The sequence below is a fragment of the Sorex araneus genome, chromosome 3 (genome assembly GCF_027595985.1).
Source record: "Sorex araneus isolate mSorAra2 chromosome 3, mSorAra2.pri, whole genome shotgun sequence".
NCBI classification, from domain to species: domain Eukaryota; kingdom Metazoa; phylum Chordata; class Mammalia; order Eulipotyphla; family Soricidae; genus Sorex; species Sorex araneus.
Genome location: NC_073304.1, coordinates 61,456,552 through 61,469,715, shown reverse-complemented (window position 1 = coordinate 61,469,715; position 13,164 = coordinate 61,456,552). Strand labels below are relative to the sequence as shown.

Sequence of the window (13,164 nt, the reverse complement as noted above, 5' to 3'; positions counted from 1 at the left end):
ACACAGGCTTTAGACTAATAATGGCAGCTATAATCCTTTTGACAAATGGAGGGGAAATGAAGTTTGTGTCCTTATATATTTCTTACTTTTAACCAAACAAAGATTTCCCTTTATAGTATGTCAGAAAATATCATTTAAATGATGGTAGAACTGATAATCTTCTGACATACTACAAAGGAAAGAGGATCAGATAGACAGCCAGCACATCGACTTCATAAACAGAACACCTTGAGATCAAACCTGGCACTGTTTTATCCCTGCCCACCCCCCACCCCCAGAACCTCTGAGTGTATCCCTAATGGCAACCAACATTGCTGGTCCTGAGCAGTGCCACATCACCAAGCCCTAGAATTGAATCTTCTGGTGGTGGCTGAATATTGCCACGTGTGACTCCTAGGCCCACCAAGCATTGCTTGGTAAGCCCCTTAAATGAGAAATCAGAGCCACTCTGAGTCCCAATTATTCAGGCAACTTGGTAATGAGCCCTAGGAAGTAAAATGATGACCTAATTTTGTTTCATTTTTTCCTGTTACTAATCTCCTTTAAAATAGCTATAATATTTCCTACCTTAACTATATAGGTCAGAAAGGTTTTAATAGATTTTATAAAACCAAGAATGATAAATCACCATATAAATATATCAGATACATGAGTTAAAATCAATTTTACATTTCATTCTGGAGTTCATTATATTTTTGGCAGCAAATTTATCTTCCTAATTATGTTTTACTTAGTTTGAAATTAATTTTAATTGGTATTTCCTCTGCACACACTGAATAGGAAGGAAAGAAAAATCTCAGAAAAATATTCCTAAGGTGAAAAATTGACCTTGAATAATCTGATATTCACAATTACTGTGAATGACCTCCCCATACCCATAATTTTCACCCATTTTTGTTACTCTGAAGACTTCCAAATTAACAACTTTCCTCTACCATCTGTCCTGAGTTATGTAGCACACACCGACTAACTTGGGTAACTTTTATAGATATGTGACATGTACAATGTAAGTTCGTTATTTTTCTTACTATCTTTCACCTCTGCTACCCCTGCCCCATATTCCAAACATAAGTAACTGGAACCATCTCTCACCCAACCACTCAACTTCAAACCTGTACACTACCTAGACATTTTTTGCCACCATATATCTTTATTTTGGGGGACGGGGGAGGGTCACACCTGGCAATACTCAGGGTTTACTCCTGGCTATGAACTCAGGAATTACTCCTGGCAGTGCTTGGGGGGACCATATGGGATGCTGGGAATCGAACCCGGGTCAGCTGCTTACAAAGCAAACACCCTACAAGCTGTGCTATCACTCCAGCCCCGCCACCTTATTTCTTGAGATTAAAATCCTAATTACAGAATTGGAGAGATAGTACGGAGTTAAAGGAGTTGCTTGTCTTGTACATGGTTGACCCTGGTTTGGTCCCTGGCCCTCATATGGTCCCTTGAACACCGTTGGCTATGACCCAAACTGCCCCAGACCCAAGTCGAGATTCCTTGACATCACTTTGAAGACTCTCCATGGTCTAAATGTTTATAATCAAGGTACTATTGAAAATTGGGACCAATCATTTTCTTCTTTGTGCAGATTTATCCTTTATATTCATAATCTCTTGGGCTGGAGCTATAGGACAGCTGTTGGGCTTTCGCCTTTCACGTGGCCAACCCGTGTTCGATTCCTCCGCCCCTCTCGGAGAGCCCGGCAAGCTACCTAGAGTATGGAGCCCCCACGGCAGAGCCTGGCAAGCTACCCGTGCGTATTGGATATGCCAAAAACAGTAACAATAAGTCTCTCAATGAGAGACATTACTGGTGCCTGCTCGAACAATTCATAATCTCCTCCAATAAAAGTCAATAAGAACCAAAACAAACAAAAAAGATCCTTCACATTTCCTAATGTCTCATGGAGTACTGTTTCTTCTACCTAAGAATCACCAGTCTAGCCTGTGTCCTTTCCAGGTCCTTCCACCATCCTCCACAGACTCCCCACACCAGCCCTACAGGATGAGGTATTCTCACATGCGTGCTGTTATCTCTCAGGCCAAGCCTCTTTGTACATTCTGTTCCTCTGTCTAATAACACCCTTCTTTTAGCCCTACCCTTATTACACAATCCACATGTTTATACCTCAAGTTCTAATTCAAACTTCTTTGTCCTGTGAAGTGAGGCAGATTCAGACACACCTCCCCCCCCCCAACAAACCAAATCACAGTGGCCCTTTATCCCTGTAAACTGATGGTAGTTACTCTAAGTATCTCCCCTATTGCTCCTCTATGGACAGAGGAAGTCTCAAATAACTGTGATGCCCATATCATACATTGAGGAAAACTACCCTCCCCATTGCCCCATCCTATATTGATAAATCCTTTGCAGATTCTATGATCATCTCCTTCCCAAAGGACCAAGAGCCTTTCTCTCTCTTTCTTTCTCTTCTATCTCCTCTATCTCTGTCTCTGTCTTTATGTCTCTCTCTCCATCCCATGTTCTTCCCCACCTTCCTCCTTTCTCTTCTTTTTGTGAGCACAGAAGGATAAGGAGAGGGTCACACCCAGCAGTGCTCAGGAGTAACTACTAACTCTGCACTCATGAATCATTCCTGGCAAGCTTGGGGAACCATATAGGATGCTGGAGATCGAACCCAGGTCTACAACATTCAAGGTAGGTGCCTTACCCACTGTACTCTCGCCAGCTCCTCCTTTATTCACCCTTTCTCTTTTGCTCTCTTCTCCTTTCTCCCTTCATCTTAAGAATGTGTAATAAAATGTATAGATAGAATAACTCCTTTGTTAGGAGACGCTACAATGAAGGACAGAGATGCAATGAAGGAAAGTTCCTGAGTCAGCATCCCGTAGATTATGAGAGCAATGGGAGACCCCCAGAGTCACAAGTTACACGTGGCCTGGTCTCATCACCCCCTTCCCTCTAAGTCACCAATAATAGATAGTATTGGGGGACTCCTTAGAGAGGCACAGTGAGAAAGCAGGGCACTAGAGGTATGTAGGAAAAGAGACTGATCCCTGATATTGCTAATCTGCCTCCAAAGTCTCTCAGACACGAATGTGACCACTCTTCCTTTCTTTTTCCACTTTCTTTTTATCATGATGGTATTGGTGTGGTTGCTCCTTTTTTTGCATTGCGCTGACCAAAAAGGGAAGGTAAGGCTGAAGGGAAAAGGTTTCTAGTCTGATCTGTACCAAGCACAATCCCTATGGCCTCACACTGGTGTTTCTGAAGCATTCTTTTCCACCTGATGAGTAAAATTATCAGTATCAGTCTTGCCTGAGACTTCAGGCCATGATTATTTAACTATATGACCTTTAGCGAGTCATTTTTCTTCTGTAAGCCCAGTCTCTCCAATTTTTAAACAGGGTCAATAAAATTCATATTGTAAATAAAACGCAGTTATCAAAATGAAGTAGATAGAAGGACCTTGCTAGCTAATTGTCATAGATATTTATTAAAGTTTTATTCCCATTTTCAAGGTTTGCAGACATTACAGAAGGTAACTTTGTATTATTTACAGTTATACAGATCCAGCCTATTGATGGCATTATAAAATATTCTCAGTTCTACTAATTTAATGTTACTTAAATTTTAAACCTGTTTTTACAGTTTTTCATAATTGAGAATTTTTATATAAGTTCATCAAGTTCAGGAAATAAGAGATCACTGTATTTCTAAAATACATTATCACTTTTTAAAAAATAACATTTTAAAATCCTTTTGCAAACTATAAATCAATAGTTTTTTTATGCCCATTATTTCGGCTTAATGATTAATAATAGCTTTAGAACACTGACATAGCTATACAAAAATTTCTCTGAAAAGGGAATGCCCTGCCACAGAGGTGGGGTGGGGTGAGGGGGAATTGGGTGGAAGGTTGGGAGGGTTACTGGGATCATTGGTGGTGGAGAATGGGCACTGGTGGAGGGATGGGTACTCGAGCATTGTATGACTGAAACACAAGCACGAAAGTTTGTAAGTCTGTAACTGTACCTCATGGTGATTCACTAATAAAATTTTTTTTAATTTTCTCTGAGACTATTTTATATAGGATTTCCATTAATAAACACTTTTTAAAATTTTTTTCCCAAAACCTATTGAAGTATAGAACTCTGTGAATCTCTAAGCACAGAAACCACGTTGGCCTTCTGCTTTCTACCATTAAATCAATTCTTATATGTGCTGTCTGTTTCATAAACATGACTGGATTTATTCCACTATTGTCCTCATCCTGACCAGCCCCTTCCCTTGCATGGCTGCAGAACTTTCCTTGCCCGCCCTTGCTGGGCTCAGTCCTCCACGCAGCCGCTGTGGAGACTCCAGTGCTCTGGCAGGATATATATTTCCAGAGTCATGGAGCTTTATTTTAATGAGTGAGATAAAGACCAAAAAATGTCCTCAAGAAAACCTCAATTTTTAAATTGTGCTGATTCCTCCTAAGGAAATAAGCAAAGAACTGAAATCGAGAGTCTCATGGGAGAGGCATTATAATTACAAGAGGTAGTAGGGAGTACTTCCCCATTTTCTGTAAAGATTGTAAGCATAAAATTAGTCAGCCAAGGCCTGGAGCAGTGGTACAGAGGGTAGGGCATTTGCCTTACACATGGCTGACCTGGGTTTGATCCCCGGAACCCCCACCTTGGAGAAAGTCTGTATCCATGTCAGTTTTGTGTCCACAGGCAGGGCCTGTACCCCTCTAATCTCCAGCACACACAGTAAATGAGTGGGGATGAGAATGAGGTACACCGTGTAGGAGGGTGAATGAATATAAACATGGTTAAGCCACATTAAGTGCTTCGTGATTTCCCATTGTCCTTAGAAGTTCAAGTACCTTAGTTTGTACAAGATTTACAAGAACCTTCATAGGAAAGTTTGTTTTTTTTAAAATCAAATCACCATGAGGTACACAGTTACAAGGTTGTTCATGATTGGGTTTCAGTCATATAATGTTTCAATACCATCCCTTCCCCAGTATATATATTTCCCACCACCAAAGTCCCCAGTTTTTCTCTTGTCACCCTCCCCACCTGACTCTTCCACAGCCCCCTCCCCTCCCTGCCCCAGTCTGCCTCAATGGCAATGGCAGGTGCTTTTCTTCTCTCTCTCTCTCTCTCTCTCTCTCTCTCTCTCTCTCTCTCTCTCTCTCTCTCTCTCTCTCTCTCTCTCTCTCTCTCTCTCTCTCTCTCTCTCCCCCCCCCTCTGGGTATTATGGTTTGCAATATAGGTACTGAGAAGTTATCATGTAGGGGCTGGAGAGATATCACAGCGGGTAGGGCGTTTGCCTTGCACACGGTCAACCCAGGTTCAATTTCCAGCATCCTATATGGTCCCCTGAGCACCGCCGGGAGTAATTCCTGAGTGCATGAGCTAGGAGTAACCCCTGTGCATCGCTGGGTGTGACCCAAAAAGCAAAACAAAAAACGAGAAGTTATCATGTACATTCCTTTTCTTTTCTTTTTGTTGTTTATGGGCCACACCTGGCGGTGCTCAGAGGCTACTCCAGGCTCAGCACTCAGGAATCATTCCTGCCAAGCTTGGAGGACTAAATGTGGTGCCAGGGATCAAACCTGAGTCAGCTGTATTCAAGGCAAGTGCCTTACATGCTTTACTATTGCTCTGGCTCCTGTATATTCCTTTACTACAGGAAGATTCTTTATCTGCTTCCCCCCACTGCACCTCTTCCCTCCCACTTTCCTCCTCCTCCTCTAGCTTTGGAGATACTTAAAAACACCCAAGCTTTTCTGTATCCAAAATTTTCTCCTCTGTCCCAATCACTGTAGAAACCATCCCCTCCCCTCTTTTGATCAATCGTTCCTCACTTATGAAGCCTCAACTTACACAGAACTTCCTCTGAAATATTGTCAAAGTACAGATGTGAGTGTTCCTCTATCGTTCCCACATACCCCTGCCTAATTCCAGTTCCCACCCTGGCTTCAGACCTGTAGGATGGCAGCTCTTAGTACCTTTTATAACTCCCCTAGTATGGTGGACATTGCACTCATCAACTACTCTCTGATTGAAGTTCTGTAATTGTCTTATAATTGGCTACTTGTCTTTTACAACTCTTTTCAAGTACAGGGATGGAGTACTCTGTTTTGTGCTCTTCCAATTCAGAATGGAGACTGTCAAGATGCAAAGATTACCAGTCCCTCCTCCTTCAGTAGGCCCCATGACCAGTAGGATGAAAAAGAACATTAGCAAAATCTATCTGAAAGGTGGAAGGAAGAAATTCAAGTTCCTAGGTACACACTCCCTAGTTAATACAACAACAACAAAAGAATCCTGACATCACCTTTAACAACAACCTTCTAGGTAGAATCCAAAGATGAAAAAATAGACTTACGGTGCTTAAAATCCTACTATAGTGAAATAATGCCTGATGTCACCTTATTTTCACTAAAATTTGTGTGCAGCCATTCCCCCCTCAGAAAGTCACCACCTTTCAGGAACAGAACAACACGGGCAACATAATTGTATATCCACATCTTCCCCCAACATACACACTTGTTTTTTTTTAATCCACAGGGCTCTATATTGTTTGTGACTAAATGTTAGCAGATGCTTATGGTTTTAAATAGAATTGGCATGAAGTGATGCAAATGCAAGTTAATTATGTATGTTTTTAGGTTGTAGCAAGCCGTGCCAGCCCCTAGTTAATTATGTATTAATCAAAAAGTACCCCACACCTCACACTTTGCTAATTTGTATATGCAGAAAAGACAAATTGGTTTACTCATGATTTGAGAACCCTGCTTCCCTCACTCTGGTATGACACCATTTCAGGTTAAGTTCTAGAGGGGAACTTAATGGGATATTTCTACTGAAATGTTAAGCTTTTACTTTTTTTTAATAGTTCTAAAGTCATTAACATATAAGCATTTTTTGTTTTATCTTATGCGTCACTTTATGTGACATAGTTTGAGGTGACTATATGTACATCTGGACAAGAGGAAAAATAAAAAGAAAAGTAAAAGAAAGAAGTAACAAAAGACAGAGAAGATGAGAATGAGAGTGAAAAAATATATTGTTTGTAATGTGCTACATTTCATTATTGCTTGACAGACTGTAATTTTTGCATGTGTTAGATTTAGTTTCCCCACTGTGGACATTTTTGTTATTAAAAATATTAATAAAACCTTAATTTATTCATATTTCCCTATTTTTTCTGCAAGTTCCTTACGATAGATGCTGATTATTCTTGCTATAGAATTTCACTTGTTAGAGGTAAATATGTTTTAATTATTCTACATTTAACAGCAGGCAGGGCATTTGCCTTGCATGCGGCTGACCCAGGTTCGATTCCTCCATCCCTCTCAGAGAGCCCAACAAGCTACCAAGAATATCCTGCCCGAATGGCAGAACCTGGCAAGCTACCCGTGGCATATTCGATATGCCAAAAACAATAACAACAAGTCTCACAATGGAGACATTACTGGTGCCTGCTCGAACAAATCGATGAACAACAGAACAACTGTTCTACAGTGCTATGGTGCATTGTCTTTCTCTTACAAAGGGAACTATTCTAAAGGGCACCAATTTCAACCCTGAAAGCAGAAACATTATATTTGAAATGAGAGGGAGCTATTACTCCATTCTGTTTCCTATGTGCTGGTTCAAGCCCAGGAGGCAGGTGTGATCTGGAAAGATGGAGTCCAAAGTAAAGTCATGGAACTAATGAAAAATTGTTTGTGGGCCTTCATGGTGTATTTGACAACAGACTGAAATAGCAATGCAAGGTCAAAACAAGACCAAGTGACTAAAACAGTTTGTAAGTCCAGAAAAGGAGAAAAAATATATAATCCTCTTCTCTCATGCTCCTTTTCTCCATTTCTAACACAATGAGGCATCTACATCTTAGATAACTGTCACAGATTGTATGACGTGGTTGATTGCTCAAGTGGCCTTATGGAACTCCATGGACTTTATCTGGAGTGTCTAATTCCCAGCTGAATCCCTGCTAAATGGCTCTTAATACACACAGTTTCCCTTTGCATCCATACTTTCGACTTTAATGCTAGATAATGTTCAAAGCAAACCTACATTTTTTCTAAAGAGATGCGGAAGAAGAATTAATGGAAATTTGTGGAGGAAGAATAGCAAGGTTGAAGAATGTTCAGAAGAAATATTTTTACAATCTGTTAAAAGCTGTTGATAAATTTTAAAATCCATAGCATCCCCCCAAGGCTTGGAAGCCGATCCCATGTGATGGGGGAAAAGGTAGGTGGGAGGGAGAAGAGACCACTAAGTAAATGATGGTTGGAGGGATCATTGGTGATGGTAGATGCATGCTATAAGTAGACTATGGACCAAATGTGATGGCTGCTTAGTGCCTATATTGCAAATCATAACACCCAAAAGGGAAGAGAGAGAGAGAGAGAGAGAGAGAGAGAGAGAGAGAGAGAGAGGAGAGAGAGAGAAAGAGAGAAAGAGAGTAAGAGGGAATGTGTCTGTCACAAAGGCGGGGGAAGAAAGGGGTGGGGGTGGCAGAAGGGACACTAGGAACATTGGTGGTAGAAAAAGGGCACTGGTGGAGGGATGGGTACTTGAACATTGTTTGATTGAAATGTAATCATGAAAATTTGTAAGTCTGCAACTGTACCTCATGGTGATCCACAAAAAAAATTCTTTTAAATTAAAAAAAATCCACAGCATCCCTATTGACTTGTTTGAATGAGCCAGAAATGAATGGATAGTAAACCTGTATTTAGATATGTTTAATATGTTTAAATCATAAAAGCGACCTTTCCCTTTATAATATTTGATGAAGTAACTGCATCCAGTAGAGTTTCAAAGATCAGTATGAAATAATTTTGTAGAAATATTTGGTTTTAATTAAGGTAAAGCTGTAGAAAGTATGCACCAAAGATCATATTATTATTCTCCTGTTGGGCTTCCATGAAATCCTGATGGCTACTCAATAAAGAATCAGGCGCCATTCTTAAACATCACTTGAAGACTTATTTAGATTGGACTACTAGTAACTAGTATACCCAGAGTGTTTTTCCTTGGAGAAAGCCACTGTTTTTATTACTAAGACCCCCAACATCCTACAGGATTAACACTAAGTGTTGGGATGGAAAACTGTATACTTCTCTTTCCAGGAAGGCAGTAGACGGGATCAAAAGTTTTGGTATGGGGGTATGGTGCCGCCAGCAGGTCAACCTGTCAACCTGTACCTGCGGAGCAAGTACACCAGCAGCCTGATGGTGAATTCAGGCTTCCTGATATCCCAAAATTCCCTCTATGCCTTGAGCCAAACCCCAACAACTTTGGGCCAAGTTTACCAAGAAATCAAATGGCCAAAAGTTAGGTATGTGGGAACCACACCCACAAGCCACATCTGGCCCAGTTATACAAGCTCATTTATTGGCCTTATTTCAGAGACCCATAAATCTCAAAAGAGACCAAAAGCTGCAGTTAGAGCCCACAGCTTGGTGCACTGCGGGCGAGCAGGCACCCCTGCAGGCCATATGCCAATGGTTCGTTTCTCTAGAAAAGATGGAAACAAGTGCCATGATCCAGAGACACATAAAAGAATCTCCAAACCCAAATCGCTGCAGAGATGACTCCAGACTTTAAGTAAGCCACCTCTGACTTAAGGGGTGCCTCAGAGAGGGGCAGGCATTGGGCCTCCACTGCTCCCTAAAAACCTTGGCAGTCACCAATTTCCAGGACCCAATGAGAAGTACAGGTATGCAGGCTCAGTGATGGCAAACTCCAGGAGTCAAGGGAAAGGGGATGGGCTGGTTTCTCTCATCCCCCATCCCCATGGGACCCTGGAGGTCAAACCCACAAACTACCTCTGGCTGCTACTTAAGCTCCTTGGTGGCCATGATCCAGAAACACACAAAAGAATCTTGGAACCCAGCAGCTTGCTGCAGAGATGCCTCCAGACTTTAAGCCAGGCTGACTTCACCAGAGTGCCTCAGATGGGGGCAGGCATCATCTGCCCCCTAAAAGCCCTGGTGGACGCCAATATCCAGAACCCAATGAGAAGTGCAGGTACACGGGTTCAGTGACAGCAAACTCCAGGCCTCAAGGGATAGGGGACAGGCCTGTCCTTCTCATTCCCCCGTCCCCATGGGACCCTGGAGGTTGTGGAAGTCGATGTGGAGGTCTCGTTCTGTTCAGCAGGGAGAATCCTTCGTGGGGCTGAGAAGGGGACGCAGCTGAATGAACAGACACAGAACCCGGAGGAGGGAGAAAAGGCGTCTATTCTATGGCAGTTACAGTATTTATACCTCCCTGCTGGGAGGAGGTGGTATAGTACACATGCCCCGGGACCCCCAATAGAAATGCAGGGTGTGGCATGGGCTTTAGCTAGTAAGAAACAAATGCTGATAGGATAAGATCAGTAAGATTAGGAGTGGCAACCTTTGCTAGGTGTGGCATGGGGTTAGCTAGTGATAAACAAATAGTGACAGGATAAGATCAGTAAGGTAAAATGGCTCCCTACATCTCCCCCTGTTTTGTTTTAAATTTAATGTGGTCAGGGGAGGCATTGTCCAGTATCCCTTGTGATAAAAACTCCATTTTTGCAGGGAGAGGAAGGAAAGGATGATCGGGTCTATGCAGGGGGCTCCTCATAGGCCCCATCAATCCTTGGTTTTGGAGTAACCTCTAAGCTATACTGGAATACCTCGCCGGGAGCCGGGCCAGGGTATCAGCCCTCCCTTGTAGTGCTTTGCCTGGCAACCTGATCCACAAGAATAAATCCTTGGGAGCCTGGCATCCTCAAGGTAAAGAACTGGGGGAAGATGAGGTCCTACAAATCAAGCCAATGATCCTTAAACACTCGAACAATCTCATTTGTTACTCTAAGATATTAACCCAGCCCTGGACCTAAAGTAGCACTTGCTGTAGAGTGTCCAATTGTTGCTCAGCATCATGGTTGACAGTAGCCTGCATTGTCCAAAGGTGGTAAGAGTCATTTTGCATGTTTTGACGAAGTTGTGTGTCTGGACCGAAGTTTGAAGAACTATTCCTGCAACAGCATCAGTGGTGGTTACAGCAATGATCCCAGGATAGCTGCGATCAGGGGTCCAAGGAATCGTCAGGAGCGCCGGAGCAATTGTGTCAGGTCTTCAGTCAGGAGCCCTTTATCGGGGGATGTCATGCCCAAAAAATTGCTTCAGGCTGCTACTTAAGCTCCTTAATGGCCATGATCCAGTAACACATAAAAGAATCTTCGAACCCGAGCAGCTCGCTGCAGAGACTTCTCCAGATCCTAATTATCTAAAATTTTAGGATTCCAGTAGCACACAGCTGCCCTTGCGGCTTTGTAACTGTATCTCATGGTGATTAAAAATAATAATAATAATATAAGTAAAATAAAATTAACATTCTGAATAAAAAAGTAATATGGAGTTCATGCCCAATTCAATCAGCTTAATCAATGATAGAATAAATAGCAGTACTCCTACATTAAAATAAAATAATAGTTTTGGCAGGTGGGAGCAGTGTATCTGAGCTAACTGGCAGAGGTTTGCATTTGGGGCTTTTCAGGAAGTCTGACCCTGTCCCAAAAAAAAAAGCTTCTGCAAACCTTTATTGACTCTGCCAAATTCTGAGATATGAACAGACTAACAAGTTTGAGCAGAAAGTCCAGAGGTACTTTTTTTTTTTTTTTTTTTTTTTTTTTTTTTTTGCTTTTTGGGTCACACCCAGCTATGCTCAGGGGTTACTCCTGGTTTTGCACTCAGGAATTACTCCTGGCGGTGCTTGGGGAACCATATGGGATGCCGGGGATCGAACCCAGGTCGGCCGCATGCAAGGCAAATGCCTAGCCGCTGTGCTATCGCTCCCGACCCCCAGAGGTACTTTTATTTTATTGTCTGCCTCTACAAATATCAAAGCTATCTCCTTTCTTTCTCCTTCCAAGTTTAGTAAATTGACTTGCCAAGTAATAGGGAGAGGCTCTTAATATGGGCAGAAGGGCATCAGTTATGTAGGGGGTACTCTTCCAGGCATTCTTTCCACTACCTGCTTCTAGCTGCTGTGTCCTATGGTCTCTGCTTTTCCTTAGAGGGTCCAGGGGGTCCAACATTCTTACCGGCCCCAGAAGCATCTAAAAGCTAACCAAATAATCTGAAACCTCATCTAACTCAAGGCATGACGGCCAATTCCTTCACCTTAGCATTAACTGTTCTGACTTTTTATCATTAAACTGTCGAGGTACTTAGTGAAATATAGAAGTGGCACAAGACAAAATGGTTTACTCTGTCAGAGTCGCAGTCCAGATGGTGATATGGAATTTAGCACAGATTACAATCTAAGCTGATGGAAAACTAAAGCAAACTGCATGCACGCATGCTAGTTCATACCTGCACATGTAAACTCAAGCTACTCCTAGGTAAGTCTTTTTGAAGGTGAGAATTTTGAGCCAAGAGAAGGAGTTTGAAGGAAAGCTCAGAGGAAGAAAAGAAATTTCTTGAAACCAAAAGGATCCATGGCTTTTTCCTGCCACCACTGAATTCTGTGGAGGCATAGCATCAAGATTCAACTCCAACCACAATCCATTGCCCTGGCAGAGGAAGGCATTGCTTCTGGAGGTGTAGTGGATGTGAATACTGCTTTGCTGAAGGTGCTGCAGATCGCTCTCATTCACAATGGCCTCACACGTGCAATCTGCAAAGCTGCCAAAGCCTTAGACAAATGCCAAGCCCATCTCTGTATGTTTGCATCCAACTGTGTTGAGCCTATGTATGTCAAGTTGGTGGAGGCCCTTTTTGGGCTGAGCAGCAGATCAACCTAATTAAGGTTAATGACAAACAAGAAACTAGGGGTATATATTGGCCTCCATAACATTGACAGAGTAAGGAAACCCCCTAAAATAGTTGGCTACAGTTGTACTGTGGTTAAGGATTGTTGCTAAGAATCACAGGCCAAGGATGTCATCAAGGAATACTTCAAATGCAGGAAATGAATATGTAAGAATTTTGACGTTTTCTTTTAAGAAATGGATCAGTGGTCAATCAGAAGGAAGACGTGGGTAAATTTTCATCCTGCCCCAATATAGAGCAAGTATGTTTCTAGGGGAGGCAAAATGGGCCCTGACAATTCAGTTCCAGCCTGCATTAAACCACAACCACCCCCCATTAAAGATAGAAGGAAAGTATCAAGTTCTAGGTAACACGGATATTTCCAGCTGTAATC

At 42.2% G+C, this 13,164-nt stretch overlaps 1 pseudogene; it reads left to right on the top strand.

The window, feature by feature from the left end:
- The first annotated feature begins 5,955 nt into the window (after window positions 1–5,955).
- LOC129403460 (40S ribosomal protein S12-like) lies at window positions 5,956–12,934 on the top strand (annotated as a pseudogene).
- Window positions 12,935–13,164: the final 230 nt, after the last annotated feature.